Here is a 19,747-nt window from a genome sequence, read left to right as displayed (position 1 = left end):
TTTAACTGATACACTATGATGGAGCTGATCACTGGTTTGGAAAACATGTTGTAATCATTTCCTCAGTTTATTTAACATTACTTAATATTTGATACACAGAAAACTTACATTTCTGAGTGACAAATATATAACTATTTTTGTAGAGTCTGATATTTTTCCTATGGTACTTCAGAAAGATCTGTTCTATCCTAATATACATTATATATACAATTTTTCCTATGTATTTTTCCTTATAGTTATGAATGGTTGAAAATTATTGCACAAATAATCCATGGAAATAGCTTCATTTGTGAACAGTTCATACACAACTGAAACACCTGTGGAATAGAAATTTTTAAAAAGTAGTTTGTCTTCGGTATAAATTTCTATTAGTTTGCCACCCTATCTTTACTATAAAAAGATGCATTTTGTATGGATTCTTCATGATGAATTTCCAAGTGTTTGTATACATAATTCTATAGTTTTAAACTAGACTGTCCCAAAAAGGTCTATATATTAAAAGCTCAAGCCTCAGGGTGACTCTAGTGGCAAGATGCAGTATCTTTGAAAGGTGGGGCCTAGTGGGAGGTCCATGGGTCACTGGAAGCATGCCCTCCGAGAGGACTGTGGGACCCTGAGGGCCTCTGGTCCCTTCAGCATTCTCTCTTTTGCATTATGCCTGATGTAGTGTGAACTTCCTCTCTGCTACCCACTCCTGCCAGTCATGCTGCCTTGCCATAGACCCCCAAATCAACAGGGCTAATCCATCACAGACTAGAATCCCCAAAACTAACCCCAAATAAAACTTACCTCTAAAAGGCTGATATTTTGTTATAGTAAAGGACACGTATATACTTTTATTTTGTGCTTCACATTTATATAGGTGTACAAATACAGAATGACTGTAATAACCAACTGTATACTTGAAATAACCTGTTACTTTGATCATCTTTGTAATTTGTAGAATTGTTTGCCAATCTTTTTTATGAATCAATACTTGGACTGTGTCTAGAGACATAGAGGTTAATATTTACAATAAGCTGTCACATTTCTTACTGGGATTTGATATATATTTACTTATTATGTAATAATGTAATTTTTCTAGGCAGCTAAGTCATGCTAAGCACATCTTCATTAATTTTTAAAATTTTTTATTTGTTCTTTTTAGTTACCTATGATAGTATAATGTATACTCTTCATTAATTTTAACTATTTACAAAAATTTCCTTGGCTTATCAACAATATATATCCAGGCACAATAAAGAAAAGTTATTAAATTTCTGAAAACTCACATTTTCTTCACTATATTTTATAAGAAATCAGTATAGATTATATACTCATAATCTTTTAGTAGATTTAAATTGTTAGTTAAAAAATAACAATAGGTTAAAAGAAAAGATAGCTTTCTTTATTCATAAGACACAGAAAGTGTAAGCCAAAAAAAAATTCTTAAAATATTTTAGGGGCTAGACATGCTATCTATCTTTATTTGTTCATTACACACTATATCCATGTATAGAACTATTTCTCTGTCCCTTTTTTATACAATTGACTAAATTTGTAAAATTAAAACAGGAAATGTATAAAAAAAGATATAGAGAATACACCATTCTCTATACATGGAACGTTCTCACCAATATGCACTGTTCTGCATAGGTTTTTGCGTGTGCGTGGGAAATTAACAAGGGCAAGCCACTACTTTGTCAAAATTACAGAACACCTGAGATTTGTTCTTCACAAATCTCATTACCTCTTGCTGAAACCCCTTATCAACCTTTTTCTTAATCAACAGCAATGCATATGCATCAGTGATAGGTACAAACTAAGGAGTAAAAGAAAGAATAAAGATGTTTACACAACACTCAGGCCTGAGGACAATTGGAGTTAGCCTGATAAATCTTTCTTCCTGAGAAACAAGAGTACTTTGGAATGCTAACTTTCTTTGTTTTTAAATTTATTTATTTTTAAATTCTAATTTATTATATATGACAGCAGAATGCATTATAATTCATATTATACATATAGCACACAATTTGTCATATCTATGGTTGTGTACAAAGTACATTCCCACCATTCCTGTCTTCATACATGCCCTTAGATAATGATGTCTATCTCATTCCACCACCTTTTCTACCCAGATTCCTTCTTCCTTCCCCTCCAACCCCTTTGCCCTATCTAGAGTTAGTCTAATCCTTTGATGAGAACTTTGAATAAGTGCCATCAAAAAATGTAAGTCTCATGATGGATGTTAGGCATATGCAATGGAATGTTTGGAAGTCCATGAAAAATTAACAAACTGAATGACTTAAACAGAAAGTTACAGCCTTACATTTCTGGAAGTAAATCTATGACTAAAGTATTGAGGGCTAGTTCTTTATGAGAATTGTGACTGAGGATCTGTCCCAAGACTCTCAAGTAGCTTCTGTGGCTTTCTGGAAATCTATGGCATTCCTTGACTTGTAGTAACATGACCCACATCTCTACCTTCATCTTCTATAGTGCCCTCACTCCCTGTGCGTGACTGTGTCCAAACTCTCCCCATTCTTAAGGAAGCCAGTCATAGTGGATTATAGTCTTTTCTAATAATGTCACCTTAACTAATTATATCAAAAACTTTATTTTCAAATAAAGTCACAATGTACAATAATGGGGATTATGACCTAGACATAAGTGCTTGGGGTTTTATAATTCAACCTATAGTAGCACAAAAAGGCCTGTTCATGTTTTCCTTGTACAATACAATATTTTGGAATTCTCGTCCACCATCAATTACAAGACTTTCAGTTTTTTTCTACCAGGTGTTTACAATGCACCTTCAGAATTCAGCTACACCAGTGTTTTTTAGATTGAATTCTATACAATAAAAAAACAGAGAAATGGAATGTGTAAGGGCTCTATTGCCATTCATACAACTAAGGCGATTCCACACTAGCTCATCTTTTATTCTGGGTTTCTATATAAGAAATATGCTCAAGAAAGATTTACTGCCTTGAAATTGAGAAATAATAAAATTTTAAACCAAATGTTAACATTAGGGAATTGGTGGAGTGAACAAATATACTGAGTTAGAGGATAGTGATGGTTTCACAACCTTGTGATACTCTATAACCCACTGACTTGTACACTTTAAAAGGTAACTTTTATAGTACGTGAATTATATCTCAATTTTAAAATGCTTATTAAATTTCCTCAGGAGAAAAGCAGAATATAACAGTATTTACAAGCACATTACTGCCCCCCAAAGTAAACAAGAAGTAGAACAAAGCCAGCAGGTATTGCCCTATAACACATAAAAATTTAGCCTTGAAGTAGAATCTTTCAGATTCTCTCAAAAGTTTCATCATATTTACATCATTCCCTTTTAGAGTATATTGGATTATGATCTCTCTGAAAAAGATGCTATACTGTATTTTTTTAGTTCTTGCAAAGTATTAGGGATTGATGGAAATGTTATAGCCTTTTCATATATATATGTGTTAATAATGAAAGTCACAATAGGGTCTCACATGACTTAAGCACTTCAATTCTAAAAGCAGACACATCTGGATCCAATTCTGGCTCTACCACTTAGCCTGATGACTTTGGAAAGGTTTCTAAATATCTTAAGGCCTGAAGAAATGGGTCCATAGCAATGATACCTATGTCAGTGAATTTTGATAAGAATATGTGATATGCATGTAGTATCTGCTATACAGTGAATACACAATAAAGAGTAGGTAAGTATAATTACTGCTATTATTTGTTAGTGGAAGTTATTATTGAATGCCCTTCTTTATTAATTATATAATTTAAAATATTATTTCAGCTTCAGTTTCAATGCAGAAGGCCTTTGCATTGGTTGGTTCAGCTGCATAACTCTTTATCAGTGTTCACTCATTCAGTCAAGTAGTCAATAAATATTTACTGAGCATTATGTAGCTTAACTTCTAGGCAAACTTAGGTATCTGTGCTCTGGTTCTGGCACTAAATTTTGGCCCTGTGCCTGTTCATCCTGATATCTGGCAGTCAGCCAACTGTCTTTATGCTCAATGAGATGAGCTTTGTGACACTCTGTCTCCAACTTTGATCTATTTGTGGTTCTTTCCTTATATGTCACTCGGCTTACCCTGGGGCTTACAGCCTTCAGTTTACAGTTTTCATGAGCTGACTGGAGTTCGATTTGGGTATGAAGCCCCTGAATCCAGCATTTCAACTTCACTGATCTAAACCTTGGCACCTAAGTTCTGTTTATTCTCCTATTCAGAACATCAGCTGGAACAGTAGCCAAATGAAATTAATTATATAACCCCAAATTCTGTATATAAAAGCAATGATATTGCCCTGCTATTCTTCTTTTGAAAACTTAAAAAACAAATATATTTTCATCACTCTCTGTATATTTTTAGAATATAATTTACAAATCTTGATTTATAATCTATCTACCTATTTAAATTGAAAAGTTAATTGATATTCCCAAGAATACCTCCGTCATGAGTAGCAGAAAGTGTTCAGTGCCCTGCAATCTCATCTGATCTTCTGCATACCTTCTGGTCTTATAGCTTCAATGAGAAGGGCAATATCTATATTTAATGACCATATTAAAGAATGTAAGCATTTTAAACTCATCATTGGGGGGGGGGGTCCACTAACCAAAGAATTTGGTTAAGGATTCAGGTTTTTGCCTTCCTTCTCTCCATCTCTTTTGCTTCTTCCTTTGCCTTTTCTGTCCTTCTGCAAGTCTTTAGAATTGGCCCTTTATTTATTTTTATTAACTTTAGGCATGGGAACACCTATTAATTCTTAGCATTGCTGAGAAATATCTTAACTGGGAAAGGCTGCATTATAATTAAAACTTAATTTGGGGGGTTTGGGGGCTAGAGTAACAGGGATTGAACTCAGGGACACTCACCCACTGAGCCACAGCCTCAGCTCCTTTTTTGTGTTTTATTTTGAGACAGGGTCTCACTGAGTTTCTTAGTGCCTCACTGTTGCTGAGGCTGGCTTTGAACTTGCAATCCTATTGCTTCAGATTTTGTTGGGATTACTATGTTCCTAGATGAGTGCCACCTTGCCTGGCCAAAATTTAAATTTATACCAATATTTTTTACCTATTTAGAATAGTCTAGGATAGGGAAAGAGAGAAAAAAGAAAGAAATGTGTTACACCATTAAATATGGCTTTAAAATAACATTTTTATCATTATAAATTTTAATAATTTTATAGTATACTTCCTTATTATATGGTGTTTCAGGCTTATTGTGAAAAGATAAAATGTCTTTGAGATGCCAAAGTATGTAGCACTGGGGCATCCTTTTGCAAGTGTCTGTAATGCTTTGGGTGGATCTTGTTATAGTTGTGGTTCCTATCATTTGTGACCTATGCAAGCTGTTGCACTTTGTACCTAATTTTTCCATTTTGCCTTAAATGTCATGAAAGGGCATTACTTAATCCCTGAATGGGGTATCCCAAACATTTTCATTTCCTTGTCTCCACTTTAGTCTAGGTGGAGTCAATGTCTTCAGTGGATAACTAAAGGCAGTTGTGAAGCAGGAAGCTTTTCTGCTGAACAGCAATAGTGTCGACGAGGCCTGAGCATGGATAGACAGAGCTTCAGCGTCAACCATGCCTATTAGTATGTTCCTATGTTTCAAGGAGAAATACAGAAAGTCCTCCACTTATGACAGTCCCATTTAACATGTTTAAATTTACAGTGGTTCAAAAACAATATGTATTTAGTAGACAAATAATTTGAAGTTTGGTCTTTTCTCAGGTTGATGATATGCGATGGTATTATATTATCTTGCAATGCTGGGTAGTGTTATCAAGTAACAGCTCCCAGTCACCCATGTGGTCCCGAAGGTAAACAACTGACACTACACAGTGGCCTGTGTTAAACTACGGTATTTAGTAAGCTAGGCATATTAAATGCTTTCCATATTAGGATGTTTTCAACTCACAGTGGTTTAGCAGGACATGACCCCATAAGTCAAGTAGCACCCATACTGTTAATGGGTCAATATCACTGTTTTCTTCTCACCTCTGCTCCTGAAGACTACCTTAGTTAGGCTCACTTACCTAACAAAACATAGAAGCCGACTCAAGTTATTTCAGTAAATTAGGTTTAGGGGTAAATATATGAGTATGTAGAGTATGTACAGATACCTAAAAAAAAAAAAAAAGATTGTGTTTAATGCAAATAGAACAATGGGTATGAGTTCAGGGTACATTAATGGATTTATTAGTGTGACACAAGTGGTTGTTTTAACAGACACTCTATCATGTCCCCAGAAGAAGATGATTATCTATTTCAAAGCCTTAGAGTCTCTTTATGTTTGTTGTTGTTCTTGTTGTTGTTGACAGCTCCCTATAGCAGACTGACGTTTGGTGGATGTCATTAGCCTGTGGGTAACAGGATCTACCAGAATGTTTTCATTTGAAACCTCTACCTTATTACTGGGCCTACCATGGGTCCTATTCCACTGGGTTCTACTCAGCAGCATGGAGACGTATAGTGCAGATCTTGGTGACATATGAACAAAGAAACCTTTCTGAACAAGGGTGGATACAAAAGAGACTTCCTGTGGCAGGTGTCCAAAACTTATTTCAAGTAAAGAGACAGTATCTTGGAGACAGATTTAAATTTTGTAGCATTGGTAATAAAAAATGGTTTATGTTCTAGTTTTAATTAAAGATGTCACAGCTGCCCATTAGATAAAAACATGTCATATAGGCATGGGCTGTCTTAGACTCTTCTTTAATCTGTTCATTCGTCTTTGGTCTTTTAAAATATGATGCCCAAGTTTTACTCCTAGCGGAACATCTATCGACTCATCAAAAAGTTGACTTAAAATTATTTTCTAGAGCTGGGGTTGTGGCTCAGTGGGAGAGCAATTGCCTATCATGTTTGAGGCACTGAGTTTGATACTCATAAAAATTAATTAATTAATTAATTAATTAATTAATTAAAGGTATTATGTGTATCTACAACTAAAAATTTTTTTAATTGATTTTTCAATAATACAAAAATTATGCAGTTATACAAAGAGTATGGTAAACTTCCAGTGGAATTATAAACAGCTGAATCAATTTTAGGAGACAAGGATCCCAGGAAAAATAGAGGGTTATATGTAAAGGCAGGAAGAGTGGTATTGATAGATCAATTCCAAGTATCTTCCTCTTTTGTCCCATCATATATTGGTTTTATTTCTAGATTCGTGACTGAGTTATTATCCTTCCATGGTGTTGGTAACTTGTAGTTATCTCCTTGTGCTTCTCAGTATTCCTGAAGTACAATCTTAGAACAAATGACATTTGATCAAGGCACAAACAGACAGTTGATTGCGCACACTCATTCATGTAAAAGGAGAACAATCAAATAACAAAACACATGATTTCTCATTTCATGCTGTTATAAATAAACACAGCATGATAGATCATTTGTAAACATTCATTTCATATGTTTTTCCTGTCTAATCAAACTCCACAGCTTAACTAACTCCGACAGGAAAAAAACTGAACTTCTTGTTTCACATAATAGACCGAAACTATTTTTAAAATATGTGCTATCTGTTCACATAGTATTGGATCTGGATGGCAGAATAGGCATTTTCTAATGGGCAGTATTTGTTCTAAAGCTGCATTAGCTAAGCCTAAGAAGTGAGACTCACCTACCATAGAGGAAGACAAAGGTAGTATAGAAAGACAATGTTCACATAACCCACAGCAAATCACATTGAATGACTTATAACTGTCCTTTGCTTTCTAAAATCTTTTGGCTGGCAAATGGCTTGCTTTTATCAGTCAAGGAAAAGCAGGGAAATCCTAAAATTTCCATAAGTTACTTTTCCCTCAATTTTTTTAATGATTTGATTTCAAATCCAACAGAACATAGAAACTACATAGGTTTGTGCCTAATATATTTTTAAAATTTTTCTTTGAAGTTTTTTAAAACAGGGTTCTTTATACATAGTACTTGATGATTTTTCGACCAATTATTCTGATTTAGACAAAGATTAATAATATGCTAATGATATATTTCTTTGATTCTTCATTTTCTACTTTTGACAATTAGAAAGTAAATTGTTGTTTGTTTGTTTTTGTACCAGAGATTGAACCCACGGGTGTTCAACCACTGAGCTACATCCCCAGCCTTTTATTTAGAAACAGGGTCTCACTAAATTGGCTTAGGACCTTGCTAAGTTGCTGAGGCTAGCTTTGAACCTTCCATCCTCCTGCCTCAGCCTCCTGAGCTGTTGGGATTACAGGTGTGCAATTGTTGTTGTTGTTATTTATTTGTTTGTTTTTGAGAATACACTAATCAGCCCTTTTTTGATTTCTGTTTGTTGAATACATGTGATTAGTTGATTACATGGAGATTTTAAGAGGAATGGCTCAACTGTGGAATTTTATGGGCCAAACTATGTTGTTAATTGTGTACATGTCCAAATATGTCACAATGAATCCCACCGTGTTGTACAACTATAATACATGAAGAAAAATATGGGGAAAATTAGAATAACAAACTGGTCAACAAAAGGGAAAAGGAATGGCTCAGAATGCGGATTCCTTAGCAATACACAAACAGCTGTAGTTTTGCTATTTGTTTGTTCCCTGTTGTGTCTTTAGAAGCCTGAATTTATATTAAAATTATTAAATAAAAAGTGATTATTCATTATGATTAACTTTTTTAAAAAAGTTTTTATAATTAACTTAAAAAAAACTCAAAGTTTTGCTTCTTTGCATCATCAAGATAGTTACTATGGTCAGTAGTAGAATATGTAAATAAAGTGTCTGACTAGACTATTGTTTCAGAGAGTAAAACATGAAAAAGATCAAGCTACAAACATCCAGATTCTGAAGAAACAATAAAGGTCGACCACCGTATGGGGATGGTGTAGAATGATAGAGATGTTGACATAGGTGACTTTTGACCTTGATAAGGATGACTATGGATCTAGACTATGGTGATGACAGGTTGGAACTATTTTTTCGTTTGCATATCTGTGTCCTATACTGGTTTTAGCACAAAGAGGAATACAATATGCAATGAAAAGTAGAATCTAAAAAGTAACAAAATTAATATATTGACTTTATTATAAAAATAAAACCTACTCTGAACTTTTTGCTTATTTTTTAGAAACCTATAAATGTTCTAAATGGCTTTTTAAATTAAAATTTCAGTGTTAGTAGACTTAGGGTTATTTTTTTAATTTAATGATTTAATAAATAGTTGTTACTGATTTTTAAAAAAATTAATCCAAATGCTTTATTGCTAGTGTTAATGTACAAATCCACCTAGAATGAATAGCAACTTAGAGGAAGATTCTGAAAAATTATCTTTAAATGTCATATGTAATCAGAGTGATGTATATTTAATATATTTTAATAAGAGATATTAAGAAATTAGTCTGTCAGACAGTCAGTTGAGGTTAATGAAGCTTTGTGTTTCTAGTAATATTTTCAACTCATGAAATTTGAGTTTGCCTGGAAAAAGACAAGCAAGACTTTAAGAAAATCTAATTAATTCCTTATCTAGGCAGATGAGAATGTTCTTGTATAGATATTGGAAATGGTCCTGTCTAACTTTTAACTTCTGTCTTATCAGTAGTTTTGCAAATGTTTCTCCATGAGTGATAAGACCCTTTTACAAGATTTGATGCTGACTTCCAGGAGACAGAAAAAGCTTTCCGCAATTATGACTTTCCCCTGTTAACTCAAAGTTGAGTCCTCTGTTAAAGATCCGAAAGCAGAAGTAGCATATGATAAAATGGAGTGGGATGCTCCAGTTTGAATCAGAGTGCACTGCTGAGGTGCAGTCCAGGTCAATTGATTTGAGCATGTGGAGGAACAAGCCATTTAGTAGAACCCACTTTTTATCAGTTTGTAAGGAACTTTTTGCAAAAGTAGAATGGAGATAGCAAACTTGCCTTTTACAATACTTATTTCATGTAAGGAAATCCATCCCTCTGAACAGATATTATTAGTCTGAATGCAGGAATGAGTTCTTAACCTTGCCCATTGTATTTTATAGGGTGAAAATGAGAAAAGCCACAAAGTCAGAGTATAAATATATGCTTTTGGAACAATTCTGGAGATATCATAATGGTTGACTCAAAATATATTTTAGAGCTGTTTAAACACAAACAGCATGCTATGGGCATAAAAGTAGACAAATATACCAAAAGAATAGAACAGAGGATCCAGGGATAAGTTCATATATCTGCAGCTATCTGACTCTCAACAAAGAAGCCAAAAATATACATTGGAGAAAAGAATGTCTCTACAACAAGTGGTACTAGGAAAACTGGATGTCTACACATAAAAGAATGAAACTAGATCCTTCTCCCTCACCCTGTGCAAAAAAACAAACGAAAAAAATTCAAAATGATCAATAAATACTTAACGTAAGACATGAAACTTGGAAAATACTAGAGAAAAATATGCAGGAAACACTTCAAGATATTGGTATTGGTAATGATTTCCTGAACAAGACTCCAATAGCTCAGGAACTGTTAACAAGAATTGTAAATGGGAATATATCAAATTAAAATGTTTTATACAGCAAGTGGAACTATCAATCTACAAAGACAGCCTTCAGAATGAGAAAAAATAATTGCCATTCATCATATTACAAATAAAGAATTCAAAAACTACCAAATAAACCAAACAAGGCAAAAGAATTGTACACTTTTTTTAAAAAAAACAAGAAATACATACGGCAAACAAATATATGAAAATATGTTCAATGTTACTGTCAATAAAAAACTATTTTGAGATTTAATCTCACTCCAATCAGTTTGGCAATCATGGAGAATTTAAATAATAATAAATGCTGGTGAAGATGTGGGATATACTCATAGTTGTTATTGGACCTTCGAATTAGTACACACATTTTGTAATGCAATATGGAAATTCCTCAAAATTCTAGGAATAGAACAGCCATATTCCAATTCTTGATATTTATACAAAATAACTAAAATTGACATACTATATAATGATACAGGCACGTCAATATTTATAGCAGTGTAATTCATGATAACCAAGTTGTGAAACCAGCATAGGAACCCATCAACAGATGAATAGGAAGAGTAATTTTGTACACATACACAATGGAGTTTTACTCATCCATAAAGAAGAATGAAGTTGTGGCACTTGCCAGTAAATGCATGGAACTGGAGAACATCATACCAGGTGAAATAAGCTAGACACAGAAAGTCAGGGATTGAATCTTTTCTCTAAGGCAAAAGTAAGAGCAAAGTAAGGGGGAAAAAGCAGATGTGGTATGCATCCATCCCATAGAAACAGAGAGATCATCAGCGGAGAAGGAAGAGATTTAGGGGGAGGAAGAGGGGATGAGAAAAGGGAGGGAATTCAGAATGAAATTGACAAAATTAAGTTAAACCACACTTCAATATACCATAGTGAACTCCACCTTCATGTGCATCTACAAAGCAATAATTAAAAATAATAAATAAAAAAGGAAGATTGGTAGAGTAGAAGAACAAGGGAAAGTGGAGGACAGGGAAATATATTTCATGCATGTATGATTATGTCAAAATGAACCCTACCATTATGTATAACTATAATGCACTAATAAAAACATTTAAACAAAACACTCATCTTTAGCAAGGGAAACCAAACAGAAGAGGAGAGAAGTGATAAAGGCACAGTGTAATTCTTGGGCTATTTGATGAGTACTTTCCAAGAATCACTTCCTTGGATATGTCCAGAAATAAAAGGGGTGGTCAAGGTTGTACTCGTAGAAAATGGGATTCTGCTATAGTAGTAAGGGCAAGAGGTAAATAAACATGTGAAACTACAAAAATTATAATGCTGATAAAATGCTAGAAGGCAGTTTACAGAATGATTTCATGTCAAAGGTAGTTCTGTAAACAAAGTCTCATCATAAGAATTCACTTTGTTTGAGACTGAATATCAGTTAATTATAAAATGGACAAAAGGGAGATAACAACAAAAGATTTCTGAAGTAAGAGAGTTATTCTTCCATGAAAACATGTGAATTAGAATTATTTTCAAAATGAATTTGTCTGTGGTAAACCAAGCAAGAGTTTTAGAAAATTTTATAAAGGAATCCCAGTCTAGGGAACACTTCACAACGTCTTGGTATAATGTATAGAAACACTCTAAATTGGCCTTGAACTTCCCTACACACAGAAGTATAATAATAGCATTCACTGTGAGTGGGCTGTATCTTTAAAAATCCTCAAATTATGCAACTTACAGTTTAGTCAGTATTCATTGTGTTCACAATGGAAAATCCGGTCACCTTCTCCTATATAAGAGGACTTTACAGATACCAGAATTGGTGATGCTGAAATTCCTTATGTTAAATGAAGTAGTATTTGCATATAACCTACGTGCATCCTCTCATACACTTTAAATCATCTCTAGACTCTTTATAATACATAAAACAATGTAAATTCCATGTGAATAATTGCTATTCTGTACAATTTAGGAAATAGTGACATGAGAAAAAGACTGTGCATAGCCAATACAAATGCAAATATTTCTCAAAGGTTTTTGATCTGTGGTTGATTGGATCTGCTGATGGCAAGCCTGTGGAGAGGGAGGGCAGGCAGAATCAAAGAATTCAGTATCTGATTCAGTATAGCTGCCTATGATGTTAGCTTCTAGAGAGAGGTCTCTACACTGGATCTCTTTGTTTTCTGCTGCAATAACAGCATACTTGACACTCAGTAATTTTTAAAGAACAGAAATTTATTTTCTCATAGTTCTGGGGACTGGGAAATCAAATGAAGCAAAGTAGTTTTGATTTTTTTTTTTTTGAGAGGATCTGTTCTCTATTCCTGGATGGTAACTTGAAAACTTAATTTCCTGAAGAGAAGGAACACTGTGTTTCCACATAGAGGGAGGCAGAGAGGTGAAAAAGCATGAACTCCCTTCATCACGTCCTCCCACAATGACACCTACACCCTATTAAGAGAGGAGAAATCATCATGCCCAATCCCATTCTAAAGGTTCCACCTCCTAACACCATCACATTGACAATGCCTGAATTTTGGAAGGGATACATTCAACCCATCATGCTAGAATAAAGAATCAAGACAATGTTGTTTTAACATTGAAATACTTTAATATTCTCTAACTAGCATATTATAACTAATATTCAATATACATGAGTTGAATTTTACATCAATTAAACAACATATGTCAGTTATTTTTTACACACTTTAAAAAATTTAAATGATGATTTGTGAGACATCTGAACACAACTTTTCAGCTCAGAGCTGACATTGAGATAACAACTCTCTGAAGTATGACCCTGTAATCTTTTTAAGGGAAGTAAGTGTATTGGAAAGAATATCAAGCCACATGGATTTTAATCTTCATTCTGTAATTTGCAAGCATTGTTACAATGAGAAATTCATATGGTGACTTTAAAGTACAATTAAATGATCTATAACATAACAATCATTAATGTATGCTTTAAGGAAAGTAAGGAGTAAATAGACAAACATGTGAAATATCTAGTACAGTGGATGGTGTCATTGTTAATTTCTTACTTCCTTTCTGGACTCTCATTATGTCACCTGTAAAATGGAAACAATATTAAAATATTGTAATAGCTCCCCTATTTCAAAGCATCGTGGCGAGAATTGAGTTAACCTTTGGGTATGGAATGGACCATGTGTGATGTTTGTAGATATCTTTCTTCCATTATGCTAATTTTTACATTCCCAAGGAAGAAGACAGAAAACCATCATTTACAGTCTGTGTTGTTGCTAGATTTTCTGCTTAAGCTATCTGGACTGCCTCTGTTGCTTGCACATAAAGAACTCAGACAGGTGGATATATCCATGCTTTACGAATAGTTTCATTTGTATTGTCAAATACTTCCAATATTAAAATTTTTATATGTCCAATCAAATCATTTGTTAGAGTGGGAAGACAAGCTGAAGATGTGTTGATGAGAGTACAAGTTGGTCTGAATTCTACAAAGGAAAATTAGTTGTAGACATTAAATTATTGATGATGCTTTCACTTAAGGTACACTTTTCAGAAATTCATACTCGAAATATGAGACTATCGAACCCTAAAAAGCACATGTAACACTATTGTGACATTGCTTAGTATAAAAAAGGATTAGAAATAGCCTAAATGTTCATTTATAATAGTTGAATAAATTATGATAACTTCATACAGTGAAATTGGATCAGTTTCAGGATTAGTGTTATGGTTAATATGAAAGCTAAAAAAAGGAGTCCCCAAGCTAGGTGTGGTGGTGCATGCATGCAATCTGAATGACTCAGGAAGCTGAGGTAGTAGGATTGCAAACTTGAGACCAGCTTCAGTAACTTAGCAAGGTACTAAGCTACCTAGTGTGAAACCCTATCTCACAAAAACAAATAAAAACTGAGGATGTGGCTCAGTGGTAGAATGCTCCTGGGTTCAATCCATAGTATCAATAAATACATAAAGAGTCCCCAAGATCATTTAAGTAAAAAATCAAGATGTAGAATGATGCTTAGTATGCAGACATCTCTGTATATATCAATAGAATAGTTAGTTCCACACACAAGCATTAGAACTTCTCTCTAGTAATAAATACCTAAGAAACTTCTGGCCACAATTGTCTCTGAGGAAGAGAATCAGCTGACAGGTTGATATCTTACCCTGAAAATGTCTGTACCTTTTGACTTTAGTACAATGGATAAGGATTATTCATTCAAAAGTTCATTAATGATTACTTAATTTCAAAATGAAATAACAGATTTATGATATTGTAGTTGTGTGTAATTTCTCTAAGTTAAAAATTCTAGAGGCAAAACTGGTGGCAGAACTGTGTTTGCAAAAAAGATTTTCTGACTCCAAGATCAGAGTTCTTATCATGATACTGTGTTCACATTTTAAAAAACACTCCAGCGATTACAGAGGTAACTTAAGTAATGGAATTTTAAATTAATGTGAACATTTTTCACATCTTCTATAGATGTAAAAAGATAGATCATATTATGTTCTTCCGGAGGATAAACAAAAAAGTCACAAAACCATGTATATCTAGAAGTTATTGATTTGCCCAATTGAAACCTAACATCATGTGCATTGTACATTGATTTTTTTTTTCCAGAAGAATGTGTTGAAATGAATCTGTGCATTTTCCCCTGCTGATTCTGCAAAGTCCCTATTAAAATCAGCACATTGTTTTGAATAAAGCTCCACTGAGGGTCAATTAGATTTAAGTTTAGGTTAAAATTGAGTGACCATGAATCCATATTACAAGATGTTAACAAGCATTAACCTGAAGTCATAAACTAGCATTTTATAAGCTGAATGAATAGGGCAATGAATCAGAGCTTCAGAAATTGCCCATCTTTAATGTCCTGCAAGAAGTTTACATTCCCCCAGGCTAGAACAATAATAAGGATGTCCTTTGAAATCCAAGCATTTAAAACTTTGGGAAGGTCAATAGAGTTTCTAGTCTGAAATCTTCACTTTCAGAGATAAAAAGCAGTTTGTAACATTCAAAAGGCTCATAGGAAAGAACAACTGTCAATTTTAAAGCAGAAACAAATTGATAACCACCAAGAAATTTAAACTTTATTTTTTTCCACATTGTTTGAACAAACTCATGCTGCCAATGTATTTTTACAGAAGTTTCTTGAAGTGGTCATGGTAATTTAAGCCAACTGTCTGGTTAGCCCAATTGCATTCCACTATAAAAATGATAATCATTTCATTTTTACAGTAAAGAATATTGTAATAATAATATAGATAATATTTTAAGATATTAGATATATGTGTATATGTGGGTGTATGTATTTGTCTTTCATAATTCCATATTCTTAATTGTTCTGTTTCCCAGGTGGAATGAGATCGTTCTCTAGGGGTCCATCAAGGACTCTCACAGTTGTGTGAAGAACAAATGAGCTTCCTTTAGACAGTGGTTGTGAAAAGGAGGGTAAAGAAGGACATTTTGTGAAAGGAGACAGCCTGGTATTTATTCAAAGGTACATTATAAATCAGAAGAGTTGTTGTAATACCCCACATACACCACTAGAGGGATTGAAGATGAGTAACGTCAGTTTAATTATAATGAGTAAAGTCACATCTTTTCTCACTTCATACTCATAGTGTGCAAAGCTTAACTCTGTAGCATAAGCATTTCTGTTGCTTATTATATAAAATTATTATAAAATAATAAAATCGTTTTTCAAATTATGAAACATAATTATAACAGAAGTTATGTTCACTCTCATAATAAAAAATTATATTCTAGTCTCAGGTAAATAAAGTGCTACAGAAGCAATCCAAGAATAATTTGATGGCACCATGATTCTTAGGGATCAATATACCTTGTGCCTTTTAAGTTTCCCATTCTTCACATGTAGTTTCTGTCCCATGAGGTAGTAAGGCAAAGGAAAGAGGAAAGAGATAATTCTACCTTTATTAAAAACATTTCCTTAAAGTTGCACATGGCATTTCCTCCTACATCTGCTTAAAAGGAACTTTCAAGGTACTGTTTACATAGATTTTAGACTTGGTTTAAAGGGAGGCTGCAGAATGTATTATTCATTCCACATATCCAGCCCAGCTAAAGATTGGAACTGTATTCTTAAGAAATGAATATTGGACAAAATCTTGAAATCTAGATGCTAAGGTTCCCAACTTAGCAATTGAAAAGACATCATCAAGACTATTGATAATACAACCTTTCTTACAAGATTGTCTTAGGCTTTGTCTAAAATTCTCTTCTAAACTGCCAACACTGACCGGTTTCCCCAGATTTCTCTGGGATTTGTTTTGCCCATCAATAGCTATTTCCTTCATGTTTCTCCAATACACACCTGACTGCTGTTTCCGTGTTTTTCTGCATAGAATTTTATTATGGTCTTGTACCAAGTGAACTATTTCTTAAAGAAAATTGAAAAGACAATCAAAATTTAGATGCATGGTATGAAATTGCAAATAAATCAACTGAAATGATTACAAATGAACTAGTGCATTTTCACATAAAGAGGAGTAACAGCTGCATAGCAATGGATGTGATATGCTTGTAGGATGCTTCCTCTTACAACTTCACTCTATTTCAAAGACATAAAAAGTGAAAATATTCACTTTTTAAAATCTAGAGAACATGTTATTTGTGTTGACTGCATTATAGCAAGTGAAGATAATATGTGCAGTATTTAATTATAAATATTAAAATGTCAATTTGTTCTAAAACAGCCTGTAGAATTACTTAATTTTCATTAAAACATAGGTCAGCATTGGTCAGAAAACACGACTAAATTAACACTCAAGTGGTTAATATTAGCTCTCATTTTTAGTGTATTGTAAAGAAAAATATATTAGAATTTACTTTCCAGTAACTTAATCCTTTATATTTCCAACATTTTTTAATTTTAATTTTTGTCTATAATATCCTGTTGAAAATTCTCCATTTCATTGAAAATTATAACATGTATATATATATAATTCATTACATTTATTACTTTTTTAAATAGTGTATTTTTTCTTGAATTATTTTATTAGATGTTTACATAACTTATTAGATGTTTTCAGGAGCAAGATTTTAAATTTACAAATTAGACATATTTTAATAATTATCTAGTTTCTGCTATTTTTATTGTTTTCATCTGTAATATTTTTGTTTTTCTATAATGTTTCTAATTGATTATACTGAATTTTAAGTTTAATATTTTTTCTTTTGTGAATAATTTTATAATAATTATGTATTATATAGTAGTTAATTTCCCTCTGGATGTTGCTTTACTGAAATTCTATAAATTTTGATACGTGGAGCTTTCCCTTTTATTATTTGTTTAAAATAGATTGCTATTCTCTGAGTTCTTACTCCTTTCACCAAATTTATACATAGAAAATGTTTATGTTTAATTATAAAAAGGCTAAAGTTCTATTGTTGTTGCTATTCAAATACATTGTGCTTTTGTAGTTTATGTGCATTTTGGTGTGATAATGTGGGAACATTCACCCTTTTTATATAAGATAGAGACAATGTTGGTTGTGTGGGTCTGGGTGTGTGTGTGTGTGCAGGTGCCTGTGTGTGTGCATCTGGATGCATGTGTATATGGATGTGTGTGTGAGGGATTTGCGGGCATGCATATGTTATGGGCAGGGGATGTTGTGCATGAGTCTGGGTGTGTGTGTTTGTGCAAATGTGTGAGTTTACAGAGGAAGTGCCTGTCTTTCTGTGTACGTGTACTTATGTGCATTCTAGTAGGAGTCTGCATGTGAGAGTGAGAGGTTTTCTTTGAGTGGATAAGGATGTGATGTGCATGTTTAACTTGATTGTTCATGTGTTCATGGGGTGTTTGTGTCTGATGTACACATATGTATCTGTGTGTATAAGTGTAAATGCATGTATGTGTATGCTTGAATGTACTGGGAGTGGGAGAGTTGTGAGCTTGTGTGTTATTGGAAGAATAGGTGTGTCCATGAAGAGGTGACACATGCGTGGATATAGTGTTTGTAGGTATTTGTGTGTGGTTGCAGGTGAGTGCAGATAAGTAGGTGGGTGTATATGAGAGTGCAATATGTGTACGTGTATTTGAAGAATGCATATTGTGTTCATATTTACACGTAGTGGTAGGGAAGTTCATATGCAGGGGTGAATATTTGGGAGTGGGGTGGTGTGTGTGTCTATGTGTGTGGATTTGTGTGGGAGGGTGTTCATCTGTTTGAGGGAAAGTGGGGACTCTGAGTGTATATATGGTGGGTGTCAGTGTGCCCGGGGGTGGGGGTGGAGGCTTACTGAGGGGACTGGGTGGAGCATGAGAGGACATCCGGCCAAGGTAATGAAAGGGACATCATATAAAACCAAAAATGGTGACCAAGCAGGATGACCCAGTGGCTCTAAGTCAGCCTGAAGGGTGGGACAACTTGTGAAAGAAGAGAATGAAGAGGCCAGGAAGGGAGGCAGGAGCTGGGTTGTCTGCTGTGCAGATGTTGCTCTCTGAGCTGAATGCTAAGGAAAGGGGAAAAGGAAGAGATCTTTTCCCTTAATTTTTCTTTCCTCTTTGTCAAATAGTGTAAATGCATGTGAAATTCGAGAAAGGGAAAAGACACATCCTCCTAATCTAAAGGACAAAGTAAGATGCTAAAAAAAAAAAAAAAGTGTAATAACGGAATCCAGGACTGGAGGTGTTTAAAAATGTTTCAGAGCAAACTGAGTTAGAGTTGATAAAGTTTCAAGACTGCGTATGTGCTGTTCATAAATGTTTGTTCAGTAAACACTATTACCTCAGTGAACTGGGAATATGTTGATACAGAAGACGTGTTAAACCATTTGAACTTTTAGCTGAGCATGGTGGTGTATGCCTGTGATTCCAGTGACTCAGGAGGCTGAGGCAGGAGGATCACAAGCCAGCCTCATCAACAAGACCCTCTACAACTTAGAGAGACTGTGTCTCAAAATAAAAAAATAAAATAAAATAAGAGCAGTGGTACAGTAATCCTGGGTTCAATCCCCAGTAAAACAAACAAACAAAAACCACTATATTCACAGTCAGCAGCATAAGATATAATAACAGAAGCCAGAGGCTGGGAGGATACAAGGAAGGGTGAGGAGTGAGGGAGTACAGTTGCATTCTGGAGGCTGAAGAGTGCAAGTCCCTGGGTTTTCCTTTCTGAGCCCATAGAAGAAATGTGCCCTAACATCATATTTACATGGGCTGGTGAGGCTGGTTTAGGTCTTCTGCTCTCTATAACAGTTAGAGGATAATTTGTTTTATGCTGCAAACAAATCCATCAAACATACTTCAAAGTGAAGCCATGTATAAAAGTATTG

Source organism: Ictidomys tridecemlineatus, chromosome 13 (assembly GCF_052094955.1).
Source record: "Ictidomys tridecemlineatus isolate mIctTri1 chromosome 13, mIctTri1.hap1, whole genome shotgun sequence".
Taxonomy (NCBI): Eukaryota; Metazoa; Chordata; class Mammalia; order Rodentia; family Sciuridae; genus Ictidomys; species Ictidomys tridecemlineatus.
The sequence above is the reverse complement of the archived record's forward strand: the minus strand, read 5'-3'. Positions refer to the sequence as shown.